General features: G+C 36.3%; 1 protein-coding gene across 1 annotated transcript in view; it reads right to left on the bottom strand.

Moving 5' to 3' along the window:
* The window catches only part of BAZ2B (bromodomain adjacent to zinc finger domain 2B), a 404,062-nt gene that overhangs the window by 311,935 nt on the left and 78,907 nt on the right, over positions 1 to 13,220 (bottom strand). The window lies entirely within an intron of this gene.

Genomic DNA, 13,220 nt, shown 5'->3' with positions numbered 1-13,220 from the left:
ATGGGTCTGTTCAGGTTTACTATTTCTTCCTGCTTCAGTTTTGGTAGTTTATACGTGTCTAGGAATGCATCCATTTCTCCCAGATTGACTAATTTGTTAGCATATAGTTGCTCATAATATGTTCTTATAATTGTTTGTATTTCTTTGGTGTTGGTTGTGATCTCTCCTCTCTCGGTCATGATTCTATTTATTTGCATCCTTTCTCTTTTCTTTTTGATAAGTCTGGTCAGGGGTTTATCGATCCTATTGATTCTTTCAAAGAACCAGCTCCTAGTTTTGCTGATCTTTTCTACTGTTCTTTTGGCTTCTGTTTCATTGATTTCTGCTCTAATCTTTATTAATTCTCCTCTCCTGCTGGGTTTAGGCTTTATTTGCTGTTTTTTTCTCCACTACCTTTAGGCGTTAGGTTAGGCTGTGCATTTGAGACCTTTCTTGTTTCTTGAGAAAGGCTTGTAGTGCTATATACTTCCCTCCTAGGACCACCTTTGCTGCATCCCAAAGGTTTTGAATAGTTGTGTTTTCATTTTCATTTGTTTCCATAAGTTTTTTAAATTCTTCTTAAATTTCCTGGTTGACCCATTCATTCTTTAGTAGGATGCTCTTTAGCCTCCATGTATCTGAGTTCTTTCCAACTTTCCTCTTGTGATTGAATTCCACTTTCAAAGCATTGTGTTCTGAAAATATGCAGGGAATGATCCCAATCTTTTGGTACTGGTTAGACCTGATTTGTGACCCAGGATGTGATCTCTTCTGGAGCATGTTCCATGTGCACTTGAGAAGAATGTATATTCTGTTGCTTTAGGATGGAATGCTCTGAATATATCTGTGAAGTCCATCTGCTCCAGTGTGTCATTAAAAGCCCTTGTTTCCTTGATCTTCAGCTTAGATGATCTGTCCATTGCTCTAAGTGGGATGTTAAAGTCCCCTACTATTATTGTATTATTATCAATGTGTTTCTTTAATTTTGTTATTAGTTGGCTTATATAATTGGGTGCTCCCTTGTTAGGGGCATAGATATTTACAATTGTTAGATCTTGTTGGATCGACCCTTTATTTATGATACAATGTCCTTCCTCATCTCTTATTACAGTCTTTGGTTTAAAATCTAATTTGTTTGATATAAAGATTGCTACCCCAGCTTTCTTTTGATGTCCATTAGCATGATAAATGGTTTTCCATCCCCTCACTTTCAGTCTGGAGGTGTCTTTGGGTATAAAATGAGTCTCTTGCAGACAGCATATCGATGGGTCTTTCTTTGTTATTCAACCTGATACCCTGTGTCTTTTGATTGGGGCATTTAGACTGTTTACATTCTGAGTAACTATTGAAAGATATGAATTTAGTGCCATCGTATTACCTGTAATGTCACTCTTTCTGTATATTGTCTCTGTTCCTTTCTGGTCTGTTACTTTGGGCTCTCTCTTCACTTAAAGGATCCCCTTTAATATTTCTTGAAGGGCTGGTTTAGTGATCACAAATTCTTTTACTTTCTCTTTGTTCTGGAAGCTGTTTATCTCTCCTTCTATTTTGAATGACAGCTTTGCTGGATAAATTATTCTTGGGTGCATATTTTTCTTATTTAGCACCCTGAATACATCATGCCAGTCCTTTCTGTCCTACCAGGTCTCTATGGGTAGATGTGCTGCCAGTCTAATGTTCCTACCCTTGCAGTTTAAGGACCTCTTGTCCTGAGCTGCTTTCGGGAGTCTCTCTTTGTCCCTGAACTTTGCAAACTTCACTACTATACGTTGAGTTGTTGACCTATTTTTTTTTTAAGAATTTATTTATTTGAGAGAGAGGGGGGGAGAGAGAGAATGAGAGAGTGAAGCAGACTCCCTGCTGATCAGAGAGCCCGATGCAGGACTCAATCCCAGGACCCCAAGATCATGACCTGAGCCAAAGGAAGACACTTAAATGACTGAGACACCCAGGCACCCCAGTGTTGACCTATTTTTATTGCCTTTAAAGGGGTTTCTCTGTGCCTCCTAGGCTTGAATGCCTGTTTCCTTTTCCAGATTAGGGAAATTTTCAGCTATAATTTGCTCTAATATACCTTCTGTCCTCCTCTTTCTCTATTCCCTCTTCTCCTGGGATCCCAATTGCTCTAATATTGTTTTGCTTTATGGTTTCACTTATCTCTTGAATTCTCCCCTTGTGATCCAGTAGTTGTTCATCTCTTTTTCTCAGTTTCTTTATTCTCCATCATTTTTTCTTCTAAATCACTAATTCTCTCTTTTGCTTCATTTATCCTAGCAGTCAGAGCCTCCATTTTTGACTGGATCTCACTGATAACCCTTTTGATTTTAACGTGATTAGATTTAGTTCTTTTATTTTTCCAGAAAGTGCTTCTCTAGTGTCTTCTATGCTTTTTCCCAACCCCAGGTAGTATCTTTATAATTACTATTCTGAACTCTAGTTCTGACATCTTACTTATATTAAGTCCCTGGCAGTCAGTAGTGCCTCTTTTTCTCTTTTTTGATGTGAGTTTTTCTGTCCTGTCATTCTTGCAGAAAGTGGTCACTTTTCTATTTGTAGAATTGAAGCAGTTTTTTTCTTAGTGCTCCGGTTGAGTTCATAGGTGTTCAGAATGATTTGATAGCTATCTAGCTGAATTCCAGACAAAACTATGGTCTCCTACTCCTCAGCCATCTTTGAGCTAAACTCCTTTCACACTGCATTTTAATTCTGGATTAACCTCCAACATTTCAACCCAATGCTTTCAATGTCATGAAATATCACTAATAGTTATTTCAGAAATATTTTACTGGATGACTTCTTCTGGACATCCCTTTTGTTACAACCACTTTCCTCATTTATGTTGATAACTTCATTTTCACTAAATTCCTCTGACTTAATATCTAAAGTCTTTTGAATGACAGTAGTGTCAACATTCCCCTGGTCAGGTATTTCATCTATAACTCCATTTAAGATAGATTTGGGTTTCACTAACAGAATTATCACAGTTTGATTTTTTTGCTGCACTTTCATCTTTGTCCATGTTAGCATGTTCAGCAATAACAAAATATCATGTTCTGGATGATTTAAACAACAGAAACTTATTTCTCACAGTTTTGTAGGCTAGAAAATCCAGTCCTTGTTAAGGTGCTGATGAGGTAGGTTTCATTCTGAATTCTCTTCTCTTGGCTTGTTAGTGGCTGCTATCTGCTTATGCCTTCATATGATGGAGAGAGAGAAATTAAGCCTTCTGGTATCTTTTTTTCCTTTTTTAAAAGTTTATTTATTTTTAGTAACCTCTACACCCAACATGGGGCTTAAACTCATGACCCCGAGATCAAGAGTCACATGCTCCACTGACTGAGCCAGCTAGAAGCCCCCCTTTTTTTTCTTAAGCTCCTCCACCCCATCCCCACACCTGTGGTATCCCTTCTTATTTTTTATGACTTATTTATTTGAGGGGGGGGAAGGGCAGAGGGAGAGAGATAATCCCAAGCAGACCCCTGAGCTGAGCACAGAGCTGACTCAGGGCTCAATCCCACAACCCTGAGATCATGACCTGAGCCAAAACCATGAGTCAGATTCCCAACCAAATGAGCCACCCAGGCACCCCTCTGGTATCTCTTTTTAAAAGGACACTAATCCTATTGGGTCATGGCCCACCCTTGACTTCATTCAATCCTAATTACTTAGAGGATCCATCTCTAAATAAAGTCACATTGGGTGTTAAGGTTTCAACATATGAAATTTGGTAGGACACAAACATCCATTTGATAACATTCCACCTCTAGCACTCCAAAATTCATACCCTTCCCACATGCAAAATACATTCATTTCATCTCAACAACCCCAAAAAGTTTTAATTCATCAACTTTAATGTCCAAAGTCTCATCTAAATACCATCTAGATTAGACATGGGTTAGAGTCAAGGCATAATTTTTTATGAAAGAAAATTCTTCTTCAGCTGTAAACCTGTGAAACCACACAAGTTCCAAAATACAATGGTGGGACAGGCAGAGAATAAACATTCCCATTTCAAAAGAGTTAAACAGGAAGGAAAAGAAAGGTGATAGGTCACAAGCAAGTCGAAATGTAGCTAGGCAAATTCCATTAGATCTTCGGGTTTGAGAATAACCATCTGTGGCTCAATATCCCACCTTTTAGACCCTCTGAAATGACAGAATCACTCCTATAGCTCTGCAGGGCAGACCTAACCTTGTGACTCTCTTCATGGGCCCCTGGAAAACAGCCTTGCTCCCCAAGTCTGTAGTGAGAGTGACAGCCTTAAAGATTCCTGAATCTCTTTTGGGGTCTTTCTTCATTTTTCTTTAAGAATAGCACACATAGGGCACCTGGGTGGCTCAGTCAGTTAAGCATCCTACTCTTGATTTCCACTCAGGTCATGATCTCAAGGTTGTGAGATTAAGCCCTGCATCAAGATCCATGTAGGGTGTGGAGCCTGCTTAAGTTTCTGTCTTTCCCTCTGCCTCTCCCAGCCCTCTCTTTCAAAAAAAAAAAAAAAAGGTATAGCACATATTCCAGCTGAATAGGTCTATAGTCCTGTCTATAGAATCTAAGAATTCTTACAGCCATCCTTCATTCTGTCCTGCTTTCTCTGTCCTCTTTAGTTTAAATTGACAGGGTCTCTCCTGGTATCATCCCATCTCTAGTCCAGGCTTCTGCTTAAATGGCTGATTATATCCATGAAATGCACCCATGATCTCTTTATCAAATGGTTGTTTAGCCACACCTTTAGCATTCTCTTTTGAACAAGTTTTTTTGGTTTTTGCAATATGGATAGGCTGAAAATTTACCAAATCTCAAGTTCTGGTTCCTTTTGGCTTAACAATTTTGTCTTCAATTTATCTCACTTCTCACATTTTACTATAAGCAATAAAGACTCAAGCCACACCTTTAATACTTTGCTTACAAATCTTCTTTGAAAAATATTCAATTTTATCATTCAGAAGCTCTATCTTTCACAAAACACAAGAACAAAATTTAGCCATTTTCAGCAACTTTATAAAGAAGATTGCCTTTCTTCCAGTTCCTAATAACCTGTTCCTCATTTCTGTCAGGGACCTCACCAAGAATGGCCTTTAATACCCATTTTTCTACCAACATTCTGTCAATGATTACTTATATATTCTCTAAGAAAGCTTTCTATTCAGCTTTTCTCTTTTCTTTCTGAGACCTTATCAAAATTGACTTTAATGTTCATACTCTTGCATGCACTTCATAACTCTTCTAGCCTCTACCCATTACCCAATTCCAAAGCCACTTCCATATTTAGGTATTTGATACAGCAGCATCCCTCTTCATGGTACCAAAATCTGTATTAGTCAGGGATCTCCAAAGAAATAGAACTAACACTATAAAAAGATTTATTATAAAGAATTGACTTATGTAATAATGAAGGTTGAGTAGTCCTGTGATCTAGAGTAGACAAGCTGGAGATCCAGGAGAGTCAATGGTATAGTGTCACAGTGATTTTGAAGTCCTAAGTACCAGGAGAATCTATGTTGTAAGTTTCAGTACAAGAGCTGACAGGATCAGGACTCAAGACGAGCCAAAAGTATGGAAAGACTTATGTCATAGTGCATCAGCCAGGCAGGAGGAGCTTCCTCTTATTCAAGGGTCAGTCATTTGGTTTTATTTAGGCTTTCAGTTGATTGGATGAGGGCCACATACATTAGACAGGCAATCTGCTTTACTCAGATTACTGGTTCAAATGTTGATTTCATCCAAAAGCACCCTCACAGATACACACGGAATAATGTTTGACCAAATATCCGGGTACTCTATGGCCCTCTCACGTTGACACATAAAATTAACTTTATCAGTCAGCCAATTCCCTCTTTTGATTATCCACTTTGGCAAAAGGTAATGTGGATTGATCACTGGGAGGCAAAGAGGCAACATAACTACATACTTTGCTGTTTGCACATGAACTAATATTAGATACGCAGTGAAAAATCACTGCGTGATTTTTAAAAAGTACTATGACTGGTCACTATCATGACATACATCTGTTATTTAAAAAGTGTGTAGGCTGAAGGGCTAGGAGCAAAGTTTGTAATCCATGCAATTATTTAGAAGGAATATTCTGTGGTAAACTAAATATGAACCATGTTTTTAGGGGGTGGGTATAGTTTAATTAAATATACTAAAACTTGTACACATTAGAGGTGTGCAAAGTAAGGACTTCACATAATGTGCATACAATAAATTGTACATATTTAATACTTATAATTAGATCATTTTGTTATATGTATATACTTATCAACATAATTGAGATTATGAACATATTACCCTCAAAAGATACCTCATGCTCTTTTACTTCTTTAAATAGCTGATAATTTAATTTAGATTTGCTATCAGCCACCTTTGATTCTAATAGCATATGCCCTAGTGTTAGACCACCTGGGCTTAAATTCTGCTTCTGTATGTATCAGGTCCTTATGGTCCTTTATAATACTTCCCTCTCACTCTTCCATATTACCCAACTATGTGATGCCAGGCAACCACTGACTTGCTTTCATTTACAATGGATTCAGTTTGCATTTTCTAGAATTTTACATAAACGAAATCATACAGTATGTATTCTTTTTTGTCTGGCTTCTTCTACTCAGTAGAATTCTTTTTTTTTTTTTTTTTTTTAAGATTTTATTTATTTATTTGACAGAGAGACAGCCAGTTAGAGAGGGAGCACAGCAGGGTGATTGTGATAGGAAGAAGCAGGCTCCCGGCGGAGAACGCCGGGATCACGCCCTGAGCCGAAGGCAGACGCTTAACGACTGCGCCACCCAGGCGCCCCTACTCAGTAGAATTCTTTTGATAGTCATCAATTTTGTTGCACGTAAACACCTATTCATTCCCTTTCATTGCTAAGTTGTATTCCATTGCATGGATACCTGATTTTATGTATCTATTCATCGGTTGATTAATATTTGGATTGCAATAGCTACTTTCTGGCTATTACAAATAATGCTGCTATAAAGTTTCATATACAAAATTGTATGTAGATGTATGTTACCACTTTTTAAAAAACACTTCTTTTGGATATATACCAAAGAGTGGAATGACTGGATCATATGGTAGGTATATATTTAATTTTTTTAAAGAAATCACTAAACTGTTGTCCAAAGTGACTGTATCACTCTACATTCCTGTCAGCAATGAGTGAATGCTCCAGATCTTCTACATTCTAGCCAAAACGTGTGGGTAGTATGTCTTTTTAATTTTGGTCTTTCTAATAGGTGTCTGGTATTACCTGATTTGTGTGTTAACTTGAATTTCCCTATGACTAATAATGTTGGGTAACTTTTCACATGCTTATTTACCATCCTTATATCTTCTTTGATGAAGTGTCTATTCAAATCATTTGCCCTTTTTAAAACTGGGTTGTGAATTTTCTAATTCCTAAGTATTGAGAGTTCTTTATACATTCTGGATACAAGTCTTTTCATCAAATTTGTAAATTTATCAGCCTACACTGTGATCTTTTCATTCCCTTACTAGTATATTTTGAAGAGCAAAGTTTTCCTTTTTGATAAAAAACAATTCACCAATATTTATTTTTACAGATACAGCTTTTGGAAAACCTCATGGAAAATCATGATGATTTTCTCTTTCTCTTATGTTTTCTAGAATCTTTATAATTGAAGTTTTACATATAGGCCTATGATCCATTTTGAATTTTAGGTATCATACAAAGCATGGATGAAAATCCATTTCTGGCACATGTATATCTAATTTTCCCAATTCTATCTATTGCAAAGACTAGCCTTTTTTCATTAAATTGACCTTGCACCTTTATCAAAAATCACTTATCTTTCAGCTTCTCCCAGTCTAAGAAAGACTTGATTTCCATGTTTGAAAGATTTTTGCTGGGCATAGAATTCTATACTATTCTATAATAAAAACTATAGAACTAATTTTTTTTCTTTGTTTTTTTTTTTAATTTACTTATTTATTTGAGAGAGAGAGAGTGGGAGAAAGGACAGAGGGGGAAGATATGCAAGCAGACTCCCACCAAGTGTGGAGCCCAACGCAGGGCTCAATCCCATGAGCCATGAGAGCAGGACCAGAGCTGAATCCAAGAGTCAGACGCTTAGCTGACTGAGTCACCCAGGTGCCCCTTCTTTAAGTATTTTTAAGACGTTTGTTTATAGTTTTCTTGCTTACATTGTTTCCGATGATAATCTCCTAAAATTCTTCTGTTTGTTACCCTCTAGGTCATATGTCTTTTTCCTCAAACTGCTTTTAAGATTTTCTCTTTTTCACTGGTTTTGAACAATTTCATGATGACCTACACTGATGTAGTTTTCCTAATGTTTCTTGGTTTTGGATGTCGTTCACTGACCTTCTTGAATCTTTGAATTTATAGCGTTCATCAAATTCAGACAATTTTCAGCCATTATTTTTTCAAATATTTTTTTTCTACCATTTTTCTCTGTGGAGAGGTTCAAATACAAACATATTAGGGTACTTGAAGTTGTCCCATAACTAAATGATGTTCTATTCACTTTTTAAAAATTTATTGTGCTTTGTGATTCATTTTGAATAGTTTCTAATGTTGTGTCTTCATATTCGTTAGTCTTTTCTTCTGCAACATAAAATCTGCTGTTAATTCCATCCAGTGTATTTTTCATCTCAAGTATTATTTATCAGCACTAGAAGTTTATTTTTTTTTCTTTTAAGGTTTTAATTATTTGAGAGAGAGAGAGAAAGAGAGAGATAGCAAGACAGAGCACAAGCAGCAGGGAGAGGGAGAAGTAGGCTCCCCACTGAGCAGGGAGCCTGACATGGGGCCTGATCCCAGGACCCTGGGATCATGACCTGAGCCAAAGGCAGACGCTTAACCAACGGAGCCACCCCAAGGCCCCTATTTTGAGTCTTTTCTGTATCTTCATTATTCTATGGAAAAATACTCATTTTCATGTTCAATCTTTACTCTAGCTTTATTTTACAAATGGAATACACTTATAATAACTTTTGATCTCTTCATCTATTTCTACCATCTGTGTTAATTCTGAATTAGTTGCAATTAATTGGTTTATTTTCTTATTTTTCATCATATTTTCTTGTGTCTTTGCATGTCTAGTACTTTTTTTTAAACAAACTTTTTTTTTTTTAATTAAGTAATCTCTACCCCTAATGTGGGGCTCAAACTCACTACCCTAGGATCAAGAGTTGCACACTCTACCAACTGAGCCACCCAGGTGCCCCTTGCCTAATAATTTTCTATTGTGTGTCAGAAACTGTGAATTTTACTTTGTTAGGTGCTGGACATTTTCATAATCCCACAAATATTCTTGAGCTTTTTTCCTGGGATGCAGTTAAGTTACTTGGAAACTGTTTGATCTTTTCAGGCCTTGCTTTTAAGATTTGTTAGGCAGGAACCAAGCAGCATTCAAGTTTAAGCTAAGTATTACACACTCCTAATCTTTTTAAACACTGGACCCAATGCTTTATGAATTGTGAGGTGTTCTAGGCTGGAATATAGGAACAAACACTGTTCCTATCCCTGTGAGAACTCCATACACTTTTCCCTCTTCTAACCCTTTCCAATGGTTCTTTCCCCAAACTCAGGTAGTTTCTTCATATGAATATACTGATCAATACTCGCTGAAAACTTAAGGGGCATCCTCTGCAAATCTCTTGTAGTAATTCTCTCCACTTCAGTACTTCACCTTGTGAATTCCAGTGATCTCTGCTGTCATAGATTCTCAGCAATGTCTCCTCAACTCTCTGAACTCTATATCCTTTTACCTGCCTTGTGACAGGGCCTAGACAGTCCTTCAATGGAGCAAGAGACAGTAGGGCTCACCTTGTCTGATTCCTGTCTTTCAGGGAACAACGTCCTTTGTTAACCTCATGTCCAATGTCTTGAAAACCATTTTTTTCATAAATTCATTCTTTTTTCCATTTATTTCAGGTAGGAGGGTAAATCTTTTCAATTACTCCATCTTGTTCAGAAACAGAAATCCCTACTTATTTTCAACTGCTAAAACATTCCTGCTAAAAACCATAGGAATTTAAATTCCCAGCACATAATGCTATCAAGGTAGTACTACCTTTCTTCATATCTACAGAGAACCATATATCCAAGAATTAAATCCATTTATTCTACCAGTCTCCTACTTTGTGAATATAGAAAAAAAAAAAATGGGAAAGGGCTGGTGCATTATAATGGCCATCTCAGAAAACAGTAATGGAATGGCTGTATAGCCTTCTGATTAAGAGACACCTCATTACAATTAGGGGAACTAATAGTAGAGAGAAAAAGTGCTACATTTTTTCCCCAATGACTATAACTGTTTTTATTTTATGAACGGATGCAGGTAAATTGTTTTTCCTATTCTAGCTCTCTCTTTAGACTTAGTGAACACACCTTGTACATTCTCATAATTACTATACTGACAATCTTAATTTTTGGCAGCGTAGGTTTTCATTTATTGCTATTTCTACAATTACACTGTGGGATCAGCTATGACAGGATTGCTTCGAAGATGTCATTTTTAAGATTTTTTTTTTTGAAATATAATTGACTTACCAAAAGAGTTATACAATTATTTATTTATTTATTTATTTATTTATATTTGTTTACTTTTTAAAAGAGAGAGCATGAGCACGTGCTAGTGGCAGGAGGGGCAGAGGCAGAGGGAAAGAGGGAATCCCAAGCAGGATCCAAGCCCAGCACAGAGCTGACAGGGGGCTTGATCTCCAAACCTTGAGATCATGACCTGAGCTGAAATTAAGAGTCAGTTGCTTAACTGACTAACCTGCCCAGAAACCCTAAAATTTACTCTTTTACAGTGTGCAATTTAGTGTTTTTTAGTATATTCCCAAATGTGTGCAACTACTATTAATTCCAGATTTTTATTACCCTAAAAAGACATCCCATAACCATTAACAGTCACTACCAAATTCCCCACTTCCCCCAGTTCCTGGAAATCACTAATTGACTTTCTCTCTCTATGGATTTGTGTATTCTGGACATTACATAGAAAAAGACACATACAATAATGTGGTCTTTTGTGACTGGCTTCTTTCACATAGCATAATGTTTTTAAGGTTCACCCATATTGTACCATGTATCAGTACTTTATTCCATTTTATTTCTGAGTAATAATTCATTGTACAGATATACCACATTTTATTTTTATTTTTTTTTTTTGTTTGTTAAAGGACATTTGGAGTATTTCCACCTTTTGGCTACTTTGAATAATACTGTTATGAACATTTGCATAAGGTTTTTGTCAGCAAAGTTCTCTTGGGTGTATATACCTAGGAGTAAAATTTCCAGGTCATATGGTAACTACGCTTAACTTTTTGAGGAACTACCAAACTGTTGTCCAAAGTGGCTGTACAATTTTACTCTTCTAGTAGCAATGTATGGAAGGTTACAATTTCTCCATATCCTCACCATCACTTCCTGGTCTCTGCCTTTTAAAAGTGTAAAGTAGTATCTTATTATAGTTTTGATTTACATTTCCCATGACTAATGATGTTGAATATGTGAGATGTCATTTTTAACTAAACGCCTACAGTATCCTCTTATGAAAATTTCAATAAGAATTTCAACAAATACCTGATAAGCACTTGACATTAGTTTTTTAAATGTCATTTCTGTGAGATTTCTATTGGAGTATTTTTTAATTTTTTCAAATGTGTACATAACCTCAGCTGTGCTCAGTTTAGATAGTCTATAATTCCTTTAAAGAACATATAAGAGTTGGAAATAATCATAGCTTATAGGTTTGTATCACCTAGTACCTCTTACCAAAACATAAAGTAGTCTTTGCTTGTCTTATAAATTAAAGCCATTTGAAATTGAAATATAAAGAAAACCTGGATCAGCCAGCTTACATGATGTTGTAATTACAAATAAAGTTCAGTGACTTCTAAAATCACTTAGCTAATTAGTGATACCTCTGTTATTAAAATCTAGATATACTGACCACTATACTAGTAATCCTTCTGATGGGGGTTCATTGACAAATAAACTCAAATAATAAAAAATGTAGCATGAAATAAAGGCAAGGGCAGTGGACTGGTAATCAGAAGAACTGCATATATTTTGTTACATTTGGTTTTTCATGGGGGAATCCTACTTTAATTTCTGGACCATATCTTTATCAAATAGAAAATTCTAAAGATAATCTCTAACAAATTCTTCCACATCTGAAATTGTTTGGGAGTCAGTGGAGTACAAAAAAGCATAATGTTAACTGGATTTGGGAGTTAACCTAAAAAAAAGTACAGGAACTTTAAACAATAAAAGCCAAAATCTTCGATGATCTTTCACTGTTATAACAATGGAATGGAATCAGAAATACATTCCTTTAACAAGAACAGCACAGACTAACATAGGTAGGGAAAGAACTCAACTCCCATTCTGTTGTAATGAATAATATTTCCCTATTGCACAAAGGCAGCCAGAATCAGAAGCATGCCAAAGGTTTCACCCTTAGCTTCTTTTCTCTGTAATATCTTTAGGGTCTATAACTGCCAGAATAAAATATATAAACAAGCAGGGCACAGGGTCGGAACTTATGAAATTATGCATACTGGGAGTGGAAAAAGGCAGAAAAATACACTTGAATACAGCACATATATTTAAAGCATTGTAAAATGAGGTCTGACACTAGTTGAGACAGAAAGCTCAAGATAAACAAACAAACAAACAAAAAACAGAAACAAACCACAGCACACCCCAAATAGCTAAAGCAACCTTAAAAAAGAAAAGCAAAGCTGGAGGCATCACAATTCTAGACTTCAAGTTATGTTACAAAGCTGTAGTAATTAAAACAATATGGTACAAGCCCAGAAATAAACACATAGATCAATTCAATGGAATAGAAAACCCAGAAATAAACAAACAATTATATGGTTAATTAATGTTCAACAAACCAGGGAAGAATATCTAATGTGAAAGTCTCCTCAACAAATGGTGCTGTAGTTGACCAGAAGATGGAGGAGGGCCACCAGCACCATGGTAGACTTTGTATGAACAAGAAATAAACCTTCAAGCACATTAAAAAAAAATAGTATTAAACTATAAAAAAAAAAAATGGTATTGTGAAACCTGGACAGCTACATACAAAAGAACGAAACTGGATCACTTTCTAACACCGTACACAAAAATAAATTCAAAATGGATTAAAGATGGGGCACCTGGGTGGCTCAGTCAGTTGAGCATCTGACTCTTGGTTTCACCTCAGGTCGTAATCTCATGGGTCCTGGGATTGGGCCGAGTT

The sequence above is a fragment of the Ursus maritimus genome, unplaced genomic scaffold (assembly GCF_017311325.1).
Source record: "Ursus maritimus isolate PB19 unplaced genomic scaffold, ASM1731132v1 scaffold_1, whole genome shotgun sequence".
Classification (NCBI taxonomy): domain Eukaryota; kingdom Metazoa; phylum Chordata; class Mammalia; order Carnivora; family Ursidae; genus Ursus; species Ursus maritimus.
The sequence above is the reverse complement of the archived record's forward strand: the minus strand, read 5'-3'. Positions and strand labels throughout refer to the sequence as shown.